A 6180-nucleotide genomic window follows, 5' to 3' on the forward strand; every position below is an offset into this window, starting at 1 on the left:
TCTTTAGTAACATCCTCATTCTCTTCAGAAGAGGAATACTCATCAGAGCTCATGATGGGCATAAGAAGGTTCAATGGAATCTCTATGGTCTCTAGATGAGCCTCAGAGTCCTTTGGTTCCTCAGAGGGAAGCTCCTTATTGATCACTGGACGTCCCAGGAGGTCTTCCTCCTTGGGATTCACGTCCTCTCCTTCCTTGGGTTCGGCCATGGTGCTTATGTCAATGGCCTTGCACTCTCCTTTTAGATTCTCTTCTGTATTGCTTGGGAGAGTACTTGGAGGGATTTCAGTGATCTTTTTACTCAGCTGGCCCACTTGTGCTTCCAAATTTCTAATGGAAGACCTGGTTTCATTCATGAAACTCACAGTGGCCTTAGACAAATCAGAGACTAGATTTGCTAAATTAGAAGCATTTTTGTTCAGAGTTCTCTGTCTGTTGCTGAGTGGATGATGGAAAAGGTTTATTATTGTTGAACCTGTTTCTTCCACCATTATTAAAGCCTTGTTGAGGCTTTTGATCCTTCCATGAGAAATTTGGATGATTTCTCCATGATGAGTTATAGGTGTTTCCATAAGGTTCACCTAAATAATTCACCTCTGCTATTGCAGGGTTCTCAGGATCATAAGCTTCTTCTTTATAAGAAGCCTCTTGAGTACTGTTGGATGCAGCTTGGATTCCATTCAGACTCTGAGAGATCATATTGACTTGCTGAGTCAATATTTTATTCTGAGCCAATATGGCATTCAGAGTATCAACTTCAAGAACTCCCTTCTTCATAGGCGTCCCATTATTCACAGGATTCCTTTCAGAAGTGTACATGAACTGGTTATTTGCAACCATGTCAATGAGTTCTTGAGTTTCTGCAGGCGTTTTCTTTAGGTGAATGGATCCACCTGCAGAAGTGTCCAGTGACATCTTTGATAGCTCAGATAAACCATCATAGAATATATCCAGGATGGTCCATTCTGAAAGCATGTTAGAAGGACACTTTTTGGTCAGTCCTTTGTATCTCTCCCAAGCTTCATAGAGGGATTCACCTTCTTTCTGTCTGAAGGTTTGAACATCCGCTCTAAGCTTGCTCAGCTTTTGAGGAGGAAAGTACTTGGCTAAGAAAGCCGTGACCAGCTTATCCCAAGAGTTCAGGCTGTCTTTGGGTTGAGAATCCAACCATAATCTAGCTCTGTCTCTTACAGCAAAAGGGAAAAGCATGAGCCTGTAGACTTCAGGATCTACTCCATTAGTCTTAACAGTATCACATATCTGCAAGAATTTAGTTAAGAACTGAAAAGGATCTTCAGATGGAAGTCCATGAAACTTGCAGTTCTGCTGCATCAGAGAAACTAATTGAGGTTTCAGCTCAAAGTTGTTTGCTCCAATGGCGGGAATGGAGATGCTTTTTCCATGTAAACTGGAATTTGGTGCAGTAAAGTCACCAAGCATCTTCCTTACATTATTATTATTATTTTCGGCTGCCATCTCCTCTTCCTGTTCGAAAATTTCTGAAAGGTTATCTCTGGATTGTTGTATTTTAGCTTCTCTTAGTTTTCTTTTCAGAGTCCTTTCAGGTTCTAGATCTGCTTCCACAAGAATGTTCTTATCCTTGCTCCTGCTCATATGACAAAGAAGAGGGCACAGAAAAATAATAATAATAATAGAGATCCTTTATACCACAGTATAGGGATCCCTGTGTGAGTAGAAGAAGAGGGGGAGACAAAGAATGTAATGTAATGGAAGAAACACAACTGTGAGGAGGGTTGAGATGTGAGATGAGATGTTAGTAATATGAATAAATAAATAGAATAAGATGGGAGAGGGAGAATTTTCGAAAAATATTTTTGAAAAAGAGTTAGTGATTTTCGAAAATGGTTTTTGAAAAATGTTAGTATTTTTCGAAAATCTTTAAATCAAAAATAAAAATAAAAATAATTAGTTAATTAAAAAGAAATTTTTGAAAAAGAGGGAAGATATTTTCGAAAATTAGAGAGAGAGAGTTAGTTAGGTAGTTTTGAAAAAGTTAAGAAACAAACAAAAAGTTAGTTAGTTAGTTGAAACAAATTTTGAAAAGATAAGAAGTTAGGAGGTTAGAAAAGATATTTTGAAACCAACTTTTTGAAAAAGGTAAGATAATAAGATATTTTAGAAATTAGTTTTGAAAAAGATTTGATTTTTAAAATCTCAATTAATGACTTGATTCATAAGAAATCACAAAATATGATTCTAGAACTTAAAGTTTGAATCTTTCTTAACAAGCAAGTAACAAACTTCAAATTTTTGAATCAAAACATTAATTGATTATGTTATTTTTGAAAATTTGATATAAAATAAGAAAAAGATTTTTGAAAAATATTTTTGGAATTTTCGAAAATAACTAAGAATTTCGAAAAAGATTTGATTTTTGAAAAAGATTTTGAAAAAGATAAGATTTTCAAATTGAAAATTTGATTTGACTCATAAGAAACAACTTGATTTTAAAAATTTTTTGAAAGTCAACTCAAATTTTCGAATTTGATGAGGGAAAAAGGGGAAGATATAATTTTTTATTTTTGAATTTTTATGAAAAACACTAAAATGATGCAATGCATGAAAATTTTGGATCAAAACTATGAATGTATGCAAGAATGCTATGAATGTCAAGATGAACACCAAGAACACCGTGAATATCAAGATGAACACCAAGAACATATTTTTGAAAAATTTTTAATGCAAAGAAAACATGCAAGACACCAAACTTAGAATTCTTTAATGCTTAGGCACTAAGAATTCAAGAATGCATATGAAAAACACCATACAACACAAAACAAAAAAAATCATCAAGATCAAACAAGAAGACTTACCAAGAACAACTTGAAGATCATGAAGAACACTATGAATGCATGAAAATTTTTGAAAAATGCAAGATGCACATGCAATTGACACCAAACTTATAACATGACTCAAGACTCAAACAAGAAACAAAAAATATTTTTGATTTTTATGATTTTCTAATTTTTTTGTATTTTTTTTCGAAAATTATTTTAAAAAAAAAAAGAAAAATAAGGATTCAAAATTTTTAATATGAATTCCAGGAATCTTATGCTCTAAAGCTCCAATCAAGGGTCAGGCATGGCTTAATAGCCAGCCAAGCTTTAGTATGTAACTCAGAGATGACACGCCTGACATGCCCTACAGGCATGGCTTTACAGCCAGCCAGGCTTCAACATGCTTCATGAAACACTAGAATTCATTCTTAAAAATTCTGAAGCCATAGAATAATTTATTTTTGAAAAATTTTTTTTTTCGAAAACAAAGGAAATATTTTGAAAGATTTTTGAAAAATTTTTGAAGAGAAAACAAAAAGAAAATTACTTAATCTGAGCAACAAGATGAACCGTTAGTTGTCCAAACTCAAACAATCCCCGGCAACGGCGCCAAAAACTTGGTACGCGGAATCGTGATTATACTTTAATTATGTAAAGTTCATTGCTCTTTCTTTCCCTGGTAATGGCGCCAAAAACATGATGCCAAAACCACGGTTCATAACTCCGTGTAACTGACCAGCAAGTGCACTGGGTCGTCCAAGTAATACCTTACGTGAGTAAGGGTCGAATCCCACGGAGATTGTTGGTATGAAGCAAGCTATGGTCACCTTGCAAATCTCAGTTAGGCGGATATAAATTGATAATGGTGTTTTCGAATAATAATTAATAGATTAGGGATAGAAATACTTATGTAATTAATTGGTGAGAATTTCAGATAAGCGAATGGAGATGCTTTCGTTCCTCTGAACCTCTGCTTTCCTGCTATCTTCATCCAATCAGTCTTACTCCTTTCCATGGCTGGCTTTATGTGATACATCACCATTGTCAATGGCTACTTTCGGTCATCTCTCGGGAAAATGATCCAATGCCCTGTCACGGCACGGCTAATCGTCTGGAGGCATCACCCTTGTCAATGGCTTCATCTTATCCTCTCAGTGAAAATGGTCAACGCACCCTGTCACGGCACGGCTATTCATCTGTCGGTTCTCGATCATGCTGGAATAGGATTTACTATCCTTTTGCGTCTGTCACTAACGCCCCGCAATCGCGAGTTTGGAGCTCGTCACAGTCATTCATTCATTGAATCCTACTCGGAATACCACAGACAAGGTTTAGACTTTCCGGATTCTCTTGAATGCCACCATCATTCTAGCTTACGCCACGAAGATTCTGATTAAGAGATCTAAGAGATACTCATTCAGTCGAAGGTAGAACGGAAGTGGTTGTCAGGCACGCGTTCATAGGGAATGATGATGATTGTCACGTTCATCACATTCAGATTGAAGTACGAATGAATATCATAGAAGCGAAACAAGATGAATTGAATAGAAAACAGTAGTACTTTGCATTAATCTTTGAGGAACAGCAGAGCTCCACACCTTAATCTATGGAGTGTAGAAACTCTACCGTTAAAAATACATAAGTGAAAGTCCAGGCATGGCCGAGAGGCCAGCCCTCAAACGTGATCTAAGATAGCGTACAACTTATAAAAGATGATTAATACAATAGTAAAAGGTCCTATTTATAATAAACTAGCTACTAGGATTTACATGAGTAAGTAATTGATGCATAAATCCACTTCCGGGGCCCACTTGGTGTGTGCTTGGGCTGAGCTTTGAGTGTTACACGTGCAGAGGCCATTTGTGGAGTTGAACGCCAGGTTTTGATCCATTTCTGGCGTTCAACTCTGGTTTTGGATCCTTTTCTGGCGCTGGACGCCAGAATTGGGCAGAGAGCTGACGTTGAACGCCAGTTTGCGTCGTCTATTCTTTGCCAAAGTATGGACTATTATACATTGATGGAAAGCCCGGGATGTCTACTTTCCAACGCAGTTGGAAGCGCGCCATTTCGAGTTCTGTAGCTCCAGAAAATCCACTTTGAGTGCAGGAAGGTCAGAATCCAACAGCATCAGCAGTCCTTCTTCAACCTCTGAATCTGATTTCTGCTCAAGTCCCTCAATTTTAGCCAGAAAATATCTGAAATCACAGAAAAACACACAAACTCATAGTAAAGTCCAAAAATGTGAATTTAACATAAAAACTAATGAAAACATCCCTAAAAGTAACTAGATCCTACTAAAAACATACTAAAAACAATGTCAAAAAGCGTATAAATTATCCGCTCATCAAGCACAAATTAGGGAGAATTACAAAACCATGCTAATTTAGTGAATAAATATAGAAAAAGTTGATAAAATCCTCTAAATACAACACAAGATAAAACCTAAAAATGGGATTTATCAGTTGCTTATGCGACCACCTGCACGTGACGCAACCAACCCTTTCGGGTTGGGCATCTCGCATAGCGAGCAAGGAAAAATACGCACTCACGCGTATGCGTGGCCCATGCGTACAAGGGAACCCTGTTTTCAGCAAAATTAGTTTTTGTGTTTTACTCTTTTAGCCCATAGACCTTAGTGGTATGCCTAGTGATGAGGTGGAGCTAGGAAAAGGGGATAACTTGGGGATAAAGTAAGATTGAAAATGATGAATTATGTATGAAAGTGCAAAGATATGGAGTATATGTTTGATGCCATGGCTATAATGAATGATTATGTAATGATTATGAATGTTTTTTAGGATTATGAACTTTATTTATCTGAGATATGAGTTTTCCTGGGTAAAGAGCAGTGGCTTGCCACCACGTGCTCCAGGTTGAGACTCGATACTCTGTTGACCCAATGTTGTAAGGGTGACCGGGCAAGTATAAATTCCCGGGAAGGATACCCCCAATGAGAAAATTTTATATATGAGAAAAAGCTATGCATAGACTCTTGGGGATGCGCGACGGGGGACAGTCCAGGGTTTAACAGCTGGACTTATCGGGTTGGCTTGATAATCGACAGATGAGATTCATCAGCCATAGGATAGGCATACATCATATGCATATTGTTGAATTGCTTGCTTTTGCATTAATTGGGAATGCCTTAGTGAATTTAATATGCTTAATTGTTATATTTTTTATCTGCAGTACTTGTATTCTACTTGTGATTGCCATTGTCTGCTTGTTTGTCTGTGTGGTTTTACCAGTGTTGGAGGATCAGAGGAAAGATGGAGGATTTGAGGATTGTAGTTCAGTTTTGGTTAAGTTAGAAACTCAGAGGACCACCCATTTATGGTTTCTTTTTTAGTTCTTTAAGTTTTATAATATGAGTGTCGGAGTT

At 36.9% G+C, this 6180-nt stretch overlaps 1 non-coding gene across 1 annotated transcript; it reads left to right on the top strand.

Moving 5' to 3' along the window:
• Positions 1 to 969: 969 nt before the first annotated feature.
• LOC148574187 (small nucleolar RNA R71) lies at positions 970 to 1077 on the top strand. Its single transcript, XR_015906622.1, has one exon. It is a non-coding gene; the product is annotated as a small nucleolar RNA R71 (small nucleolar RNA).
• The last annotated feature ends 5103 nt before the right edge of the window (positions 1078 to 6180 follow it).

Source organism: Arachis ipaensis, chromosome B2 (assembly GCF_059453495.1).
Source record: "Arachis ipaensis isolate K30076 ecotype BB chromosome B2, ASM5945349v1, whole genome shotgun sequence".
NCBI classification, from domain to species: Eukaryota; Viridiplantae; Streptophyta; class Magnoliopsida; order Fabales; family Fabaceae; genus Arachis; species Arachis ipaensis.